The sequence below is a fragment of the Haemaphysalis longicornis genome, unplaced genomic scaffold (assembly GCF_048455015.1).
Source record: "Haemaphysalis longicornis isolate Haplotype H1 unplaced genomic scaffold, Haemaphysalis longicornis Haplotype H1 scaffold_14, whole genome shotgun sequence".
Lineage (NCBI taxonomy): Eukaryota > Metazoa > Arthropoda > Arachnida > Ixodida > Ixodidae > Haemaphysalis > Haemaphysalis longicornis.
This window is the reverse complement of record NW_027526245.1, coordinates 59429476-59438412: the sequence shown is the minus strand read 5'-3', so window position 1 is coordinate 59438412 and position 8937 is coordinate 59429476. Positions and strand designations below refer to the sequence as shown.

The window sequence follows — 8937 nt, the reverse complement described above, 5'->3', positions numbered from 1 at the left end:
ACCTGTAAATACCCATCATCACACAGTGGCCTCCGCCACTTCTTCATTTTGTAGATTATCATCATCATCGTGTGATCTGGTGTTCCTAGGCCCCGATCGCATGAATAAAAGACTTCCTCAAATCTTCGCCTTTCAAAAAAAATATATATATATATATATATATATATATATATATATATATATATATATATATATATATATATATATATATATATATATATATATATATATATATATATATAGCAGAACAGAGAGATACGGGACGAGGGACTCGGTAAAGATACATATCAAGGTTGCAGTCGTCATTGCCAGTGCTATTCGGCTTTTTTCGAAATATATAATATATATATATATATATATAAATATATATATATATATATTTGTATATATATATACAGAAAGAAATGCCGGCAGTCTACAACGCCAAAGCAGGCATAGAGGAATGGTGAGACTATTTTTTTTCCGTTAATGAAGTTACATTATTTTTTATTATGTAGTGAGAAAGAAAGAAAGAAAAACACGCGCCCAGAGTGGGGACCGAACCCACGCCTTTCGATTAGATCTCGAATGCCTTACCAATTCCGCTATCTGGGCGACTGTGTTGTCCTTTACTTTCTGGAGTATATTTACTACAACTGTATCTGACGCTTGAGGGTGGTAGCCAGCGCCACTCACACTACACCCCGTGGCGTGACGCGAACGTCTACAGCCTGTCATAAGCGGGTAACTGGCGGGAAACCCTCTTATGCTACCTTGGAATCAAGGCTGCCAGAACCGAGGCCCTCGCTAAGCTTTCGCACGACAATAGGGTTTGGAAATGAGGGGCTCCTTAGGAAAATACAGAAAGAAATGCCGGCAGTCTACAACGCCAAAGAAGGCATAGGGGAATGGTTAGACTATTTTTTTACCTTTGTGAAGTTACATTATTTTTTTATTAATTACGTGAGAAAGAAAGAAAAACACGCGCCCAGAGTGGGGACCAAACCCACGCCTTTCGATTAGATCTCGAATGCCTTACCATTACGGATATCTGGGCGACTGTGTTCTCCTTTACTTTCTGGGGTATTTATGTTTACCACAACTGTATCTGACGCGTGAGGGTGGTAGCCAGCGCCACTCAGACTACACGGGGAGAAGGGGACCTTCTTTTCAACCCCTGTGGCGTGACGCGAACGTCTACAGCCTGTCATAAGCGGGTAACTGGCAGGAAACCATCTTATGCTACCTTAGCATCAAGGCTGCCAGAACTGAGGCCCTCGCTAAGCTTTCGCAAGACAATACGGTTTGGAAATGAGGGGCTCGTTAGGAAAATACAGAAAGAAATGCCGGCATTCTACAACGCCAAAGAAGGCATAGGGCAATGGTTAGACTATTTTTTACCGTTAGTGAAGTTACATTAATTTTTTATTATTACGTGAGAAAGAAAGAGAGAAAAACACGCGCCCAGAGTGGGGACCGAACCCACGCCTTTCGATTAGATCTCGAATGCCTTACCAATTCGGCTATCTGGGCGACTGTGTTCTTCTTTACTTTCTGGGGTATTTATATTTACTACAACTGTATCTGACGCTTGAGGGTGGTAGCCAGCGCCACTCAGACTACACGGGGAGAAGGGGACCTTCTTTTCAACCCCCGTGGCGTGACGCGAACGTCTACAGCCTGTCATAAGCGGGTAACTGGCGGGAAACCCTCTTATGCTACCTTGGCATCAAGGCTGCCAGAACTGAGGCCCTCGCTAAGCTTTCGCACGACAATACGGTTTGGAAATGAGGGGCTCGTAAGGAAAATACAGAAAGAAATGCCGGCAGTCTACAACGCCAAAGAAGGCATAGGGCAATGGTTAGACTATTTTTTTTACCGTTAGTGAAGTTCCATTATTTTTTTATTATTACGTGAGAAAGAAAGAGAGAAAAACACGCGCCCAGAGTGGGGACCGAACCAACGCCTTTCGATTAGATCTCGAATGCCTTACCAATTCGGCTATCTGGGCGACTGTGTTCTCCTTTACTTTCTGGGGTATTTATATTTACTCAACTGTATCTGACGCTTGAGGGTTGTAGCCAGCGCCACTCACACTACACGGTGGAAGGGTACCTTCTTTTCAACCCCCGTGGCGTGACGCGAACGTCTACAGCCTGTCATAAGCGGGTAACTGGCGGGAAACCCTCTTATGCTACACGCCCAGAGTGGGCACCGAGCCCACACCGAGCCCACGCTGGCTACCACCCTCAAGCGTCTGATCCAGTTGTAGTAAATATAAATACCCCAGAAAGTAAAGGAGAACACAGTCGCCCAGATAGCCGAATTGGTAAGGCATTCGAGATCTAATCGAAAGGCGTGGGTTCGGTCCCCACTCTGGGCGCAAGTTTTTCTTTCTTTCTTTCTCACGTAATTAATAAAAATTAGTGTAACTTCACTAACGGTAAAAAAAATAGTCTAACCATTCCCCTATGACTTCTTTGGCGTTGTAGACTGCCAGCATTTCTTTCTGTATTTTCCTAACGAGTCCCTCATTTCCAAACCCTATTGTCGTGCGAAAGCTTAGCTAGGGCCTCGGTTCTGGCAGCCTTGATGCCACGGTAGCCTAAGAGGGTTACCCGTCAGTTACCCGCTTATGACAGGTTGTAGACGTTCGTGTCCCGCCACGGGGGATGAAAAGAAGGTCCCCTGCTCCCTGTGTAGTCTGAGTGGCGCTGGCTACCACCCTCAAGCGTCAGATACAGTTGTAGTAAATATAAATACCCCAGAAAGTAAAGGAGAACACAGTTGCCCAGATAGCCGAATTGGTAAGGCATTCAAGATCTAATCGAAAGGCGTGGGTTCGGTCCCCACTCTGCGCGCGTGTTTTTATTTCTTTCTTTCTCACGTAATTAATAAAAAAAATATGTAACTTCTATAACGGTAAAAAAAAATAGTCCAACCATTACCCTATGCCTTCTTTGGCGTTGTAGACTGCCGGCATTACTTTCTGTATTTTCCTAACGAGCCCCTCATTTCCAAAACCTATTGTCGTGCGAAAGCTTAGCGAGGGCCTCGGTTCTGGCAGCCTTGATGCCAAGGTAGCATAAGAGAGTTTCCCGCCAGTTACCCGCTTATGACAGGCTGTAGAGGTTCGCGTCACGCCACGGGGGTTGAAAAGAAGGTCCCCTTCTCCCCGTGTAGTCTGAGTGGCGCTGGCTACCACCCTCAAGCGTCAGATACAGTTGTAGTACATATAAATACCCCAGAAAGTAAAGGAGAACACAGTCGCCCAGATAGCCAAATTGGTAAGGCATTCGAGATCTAATCGAAAGTCGTGGGTTCGGTGCCCACTTTGGGCGCGTGTTTTTCTTTCTTTCTTTCTCACGTAGGTAATAAAAAAATAATGTAACATCACTATCGGTAAAAAAAAATAGTCTAACCATTCCCCTATGCCTTCTTTGGCGTTGTAGACTGCCGGCATTTCTTTCTGTATTTTCCTAAGGAGCCCCTCGTTTCCTAACCCTATTGTCGTGCGAAACCTTAGCGAGGGCCTCGGTTCTGGCAGCTTTGATGCCAAGGTAGCATAAGAGGGTTTCCCGCCAGTTACCCGCTTATGACAGGCTGTAGACGTTCGCGTCACGCTACGGGGGTTGAAAAGAAGTTCCCCTTCTCCCCGTGTAGTCTGAGTGGCGCTGGCTACCACCCTCAAGTGTCAGATACAGTTGTAGTAAATATAAATACCCCAGAAAGTAAAGGAGAACACAGTTGCCCAGAGAGCCGAATTGGTAAGGCATTCGAGATCTAATCGAAAGGCGTGGGTTCAGTCCCCACTCTAGGGGCGTGTTTTTCTTTCTTTCTTTCTCACGTAATAATAAAAAAATAATGTAAATTCACTAACGGTAAAAAAATATAGTCTAACCATTCCCCTATGCCTTCTTCGGCGTTGTAGACTGCCGGCATTTCTTTCTGTATTTTCCTAACGAGCCCCTCATTTCCAAACCCTATTGTCTTGCGAAAGCTTAGCTAGGGCCTCGGTTCTGGCAGCCTTGATGCCAAGGTAGCATAAGAGGGTTTCCCTCCAGTTACCCGCTTAAGACAGGCTGTAGACGTTCGCGTCACGCCACGGGGGTTGAAAAGAAGGTCCCCTTCTCCCCGTGTAGTCTGAGTGGCACTGGCTACCACCCTGAAGCGTCAGATACAGTTGTAGTTAATATAAATACCCCAGAAAGTAAAGGAGAACACAGTCGCCCAGATAGCCGAATTGGTAAGGCATTCGAGATCTAATTGAAAGGCGTGGGTTCGGTCCCTACTCTGCCCGCGTGTTTTTCTTTCTTTCTTTCTCACGTAATTAATAAAAAAATAATGTAACTTCACTAATGGTAAAAAAAATATTCTAACCATTGCCCTATGCCTTCATCTGCGTTGTAGACTGCCGGCATTTCTTTCTGTATTTTCCTAACGAGCCCCTCATTTCCAAACCCTATTGTCGTGCGAAAGCTTAGCGAGGGCCTCGGTTCTGGCAGCCTTGTGGCCAAGGTAGCATAAGAGGGTTTCCCGCCAGTTACCCGCTTATGACAGGCTGTAGACGTTCGAGTCACGCCACGGGGGATGAAAAGAAGGTCTCCTTCTCCCCGTGTAGTCTGAGTGGCACTGGCTACCACCCTCAGCGTCAGATACAGTTGAAGTAAATATAAATACCCCAGAAAGTAAAGGAGAACACAGTCGCCCAGATAGCCGAATTGGTAAGTCATTCGAGATCTAATCGAAAGGCGTGTGTTCGGTCCCCACTCTGGGCGCGTGTTTTTATTTCTTTCTTTCTAACGTAATAATAAAAAAATAATGTAACTTCACTAACGGTAAAAAAAATTGTCTAACCATTCCCCTATGCCTTCTTTGGCGTTGTAGACTGCCAGCGTTTCTTTCTGTATTTTCCTAACGAGTCCCTCATTTCCAAAACCTAGAGTCGTGCGAAAGCTTAGCGAGGGCCTCGGTTCTGGCAGCCTTGATGCCAAGGTAGCACAAGAGGGTTTCCCGCCAGTTACCCGCTTATGACAGGCTGTAGACGTTCGCATCACGCCACGGGGGTTGAAAAGAACGTCCCGTTCTCCCCGTGTAGTCTGAGTGGCGCTGGCTACCACCCTCAAGCGTCAGATACAGTTGTAGTAAATATAAATACCCCAGAAAGTAAAGGAGAACACAGTCGCCCAGATAGCCGAATTGGTAAGGCATTCGAGATCTAATCGAAAGGCGTGGTTTCGGTGCCCACTCTGGGCGCGTGTTTTTCTTTCTTTCTTTCTCACGTAATTATTTAAAAAAAAATGTAACTTCACTAACGGTAAAAAAAATGGTCTAACCATTCCCCTATGCCTTCTTTGGCGTTGTAGACTGCTGGCATTACTTTCTGTATTTTTCTAACGAGCCCCTCATTTCCAAAACCTATTGTCGTGCGAAAGCTTAGCGAGGGCCTCGGTACTGGCAGCCTTGATGCCAAGGTAGCACAAGAGGATTTCCCGCCAGGTACCCGCTTTTGACAGGCTGTAGATGTTCGCGTCACGCCACGGTGGTTAAAAAGAAGGTCCTCTTCTCCCCGTGTAGTCTGAGTGGCGCTGGCTACCACCCTCAAGCGTCATATACAGTTGCAGTACATGTAAATACCCCAGAAAGTAAAGGAGAACACAGTCGCCCAGATAGCCGAATTGGTAAGGCATTCGAGATCTAATCGAAAGGCGTGGGATCGGTGCCCACTCTGGGCGCGTGTTTTTCTTTCTTTCTTTCTCACGTAATTAATAAAAAAATAATGTAACTTCACTAACGGTAAAAAAATGATCTAACCATTCCCCTATGCCTTCTTTGGCGTTGTAGACTGCCGGCATTTCTTTCTGTATTTTTCTAACGAGCCCCTCATTTCCAAACCCTATTGTCTTGCGAAAGCTTAGCTAGGGCCTCGGTTCTGGCAGCCTTGATGCCAAGGTAGCATAAGAGGGTTTCCCTCCAGTTACCCGCTTAAGACAGGCTGTAGACGTTCGCGTCACGCCACGGGGGTTGAAAAGAAGGTCCCCTTCTCCCCGTGTAGTCTGAGTGGCACTGGCTACCACCCTGAAGCGTCAGATACAGTTGTAGTTAATATAAATACCCCAGAAAGTAAAGGAGAACACAGTCGCCCAGATAGCCGAATTGGTAAGGCATTCGAGATCTAATTGAAAGGCGTGGGTTCGGTCCCCACTCTGCCCGCGTGTTTTTCTTTCTTTCTTTCTCACGTAATTAATAAAAAAATAATGTAACTTCACTAATGGTAAAAAAAATATTCTAACCATTCCCCTATGCCTTCATCTGCGTTGTAGACTGCCGGCATTTCTTTCTGTATTTTCCTAACGAGCCCCTCATTTCCAAACCCTATTGTCGTGCGAAAGCTTAGCGAGGGCCTCGGTTCTGGCAGCCTTGTGGCCAAGGTAGCATAAGAGGGTTTCCCGCCAGTTACCCGCTTATGACAGGCTGTAGACGTTCGAGTCACGCCACGGGGGATGAAAAGAAGGTCTCCTTCTCCCCGTGTAGTCTGAGTGGCGCTGGCTACCACCCTCAGCGTCAGATACAGTTGAAGTAAATATAAATACCCCAGAAAGTAAAGGAGAACACAGTCGCCCAGATAGCCGAATTGGTAAGTCATTCGAGATCTAATCGAAAGGCGTGTGTTCGGTCCCCACTCTGGGCGCGTGTTTTTATTTCTTTCTTTCTAACGTAATAATAAAAAAATAATGTAACTTCACTAACGGTAAAAAAAATAGTCTAACCATTCCCCTATGCCTTCTTTGGCGTTGTAGACTGCCAGCATTTCTTTCTGTATTTTTCTAACGAGTCCCTCATTTCCAAAACCTAGAGTCGTGCGAAAGCTTAGCGAGGGCCTCGGTTCTGGCAGCCTTGATGCCAAGGTAGCACAAGAGGATTTCCCGCCAGTTACCCGCTTATGACAGGCTGTAGACGTTCGCATCACGCCACGGGGGTTGAAAAGAACGTCCCGTTCTCCCCGTGTAGTCTGAGTGGCGCTGGCTACCACCCTCAAGCGTCAGATTTGTTGTAGTAAATATAAATACCCCAGAAAGTAAAGGAGAACACAGTCGCCCAGATAGCCGAATTGGTAAGGCATTCGAGATCTAATCGAAAGGCGTGGTTTCGGTGCCCACTCTGGGCGCGTGTTTTTCTTTCTTTCTTTCTCACGTAATTATTAAAAAAAAATGTAACTTCACTAACGGTAAAAAAAATGGTCTAACCATTCCCCTATGCCTTCTTTGGCGTTGTAGACTGCTGGCATTACTTTCTGTATTTTTCTAACGAGCCCCTCATTTCCAAAACCTATTGTCGTGCGAAAGCTTAGCGAGGGCCTCGGTACTGGCAGCCTTGATGCCAAGGTAGCACAAGAGGATTTCCCGCCAGGTACCCGCTTTTGACAGGCTGTAGATGTTCGCGTCACGCCACGGTGGTTAAAAAGAAGGTCCCCTTCTCCCCGTGTAGTCTGAGTGGCGCTGGCTACCACCCTCAAGCGTCATATACAGTTGCAGTACATGTAAATACCCCAGAAAGTAAAGGAGAACACAGTCGCCCAGATAGCCGAATTGGTAAGGCATTCGAGATCTAATCGAAAGGCGTGCGTTCGGTCCCCACTCTGGGCGCAAGTTTTTCTTTCTTTCTTTCTCAGGTAATTAACTAAAAAATAGTGTAACTTCACTAACGGTAAAAAAAATAGTCTAACCATTCCCCTATGCCTTCTTTGGCGTTGTAGACTGCCAGCATTTCTTTCTGTATTTTCCTAACGAGTCCCTCATTTCCAAAACCTATTGTCGTGCGAAAGCTTAGCGAGGGCCTCGGTTCTGGCAGCCTTGATGCCAAGGTAGCACAAGAGGGTTTCCCGCCAGTTACCCGCTTATGACAGGCTGTAGACGTTCGCATCACGCCACGGGGGTTGAAAAGAACGTCCCTTTCTCCCCGTGTAGTCTGAGTGGCGCTGACTACCACGCTCAAGCGTCAGATACAGTTGTAGTAATATAAATACCCCAGAAAGTAAAGGAGAACACAGTCGCCCAGATAGCCGAATTGGTAAGGCATTCGAGATCTAATCGAAAGGAGTGGGTTCGGTCTCCACTCTGGGCGCGTGTTTTTATTTCTTTCTTTCTCACGTAATTAATAAAAAAAAATAATGTAACTTCTATAACGGTAAAAAAAAATAGTCCAACCATTCCCCTATGCCTTCTTTGGCGTTGTAGACTGCCGGCATTACTTTCTGTATTTTTCTAACGAGCCCCTCATTTCCAAAACCTATTGTCGTGCGAAAGCTTAGCGACGGCCTCGGTACTGGCAGCCTTGATGCCAAGGTAGCACAAGAGGATTTCCCGCCAGTTACCCGCTTATGACAGGCTGTAGACGTTCGCGTCACGCCACGGTGGTTGAAAAGAAGGTCCCCTTCTCCCCGTGTAGTCTGAGTGGCGCTGGCTACCACCCTCAAGCGTCAGATACAGTTGTAGTACATATAAATACCCCAGAAAGTAAAGGAGAACACAGTCGCCCAGATAGCCGAATTGGTAAGGCATTCGAGATCCAATCGAAAGGCGTGGGTTCGGTGCCCACTCTGGGCGCGTGTTTTTCTTTCTTTCTTTCTCACGTAATTAATAAAAAAATAATGTAACTTCAGTAACGGTAAAAAATGGTCTAAGCATTCCCCTATGCCTTCTTTGGCGTTGTAGACTGCCGGCATTTCTTTCTGTATTTTCCTAACGAGCCCCTCATTTCCAAACCCTTTTGTCGTGCGAAAGCTTAGCGAGGGCCTCGGTTCTGGCAGCCTTGATGCCAAGGTAGCATAAGAGGGTTTCCTGCCAGTTACCTGCTTATGACAGGCTGTAGACGTTCGTGTCACGCCACGGGGGTTGAAAAGAAGGTCCCCTTCTCCCCGTGTAGTCTGAGTGGCGCTGGCTACCACCCTCAACCGTC

At 46.4% G+C, this 8937-nt stretch overlaps 1 non-coding gene across 1 annotated transcript; it reads left to right on the top strand.

Moving 5' to 3' along the window:
• Positions 1 to 8513: 8513 nt before the first annotated feature.
• On the top strand, positions 8514 to 8585 carry Trnag-ucc (transfer RNA glycine (anticodon UCC)). Its single transcript has one exon. It is a non-coding gene; the product is annotated as a tRNA-Gly (tRNA).
• Positions 8586 to 8937: the final 352 nt, after the last annotated feature.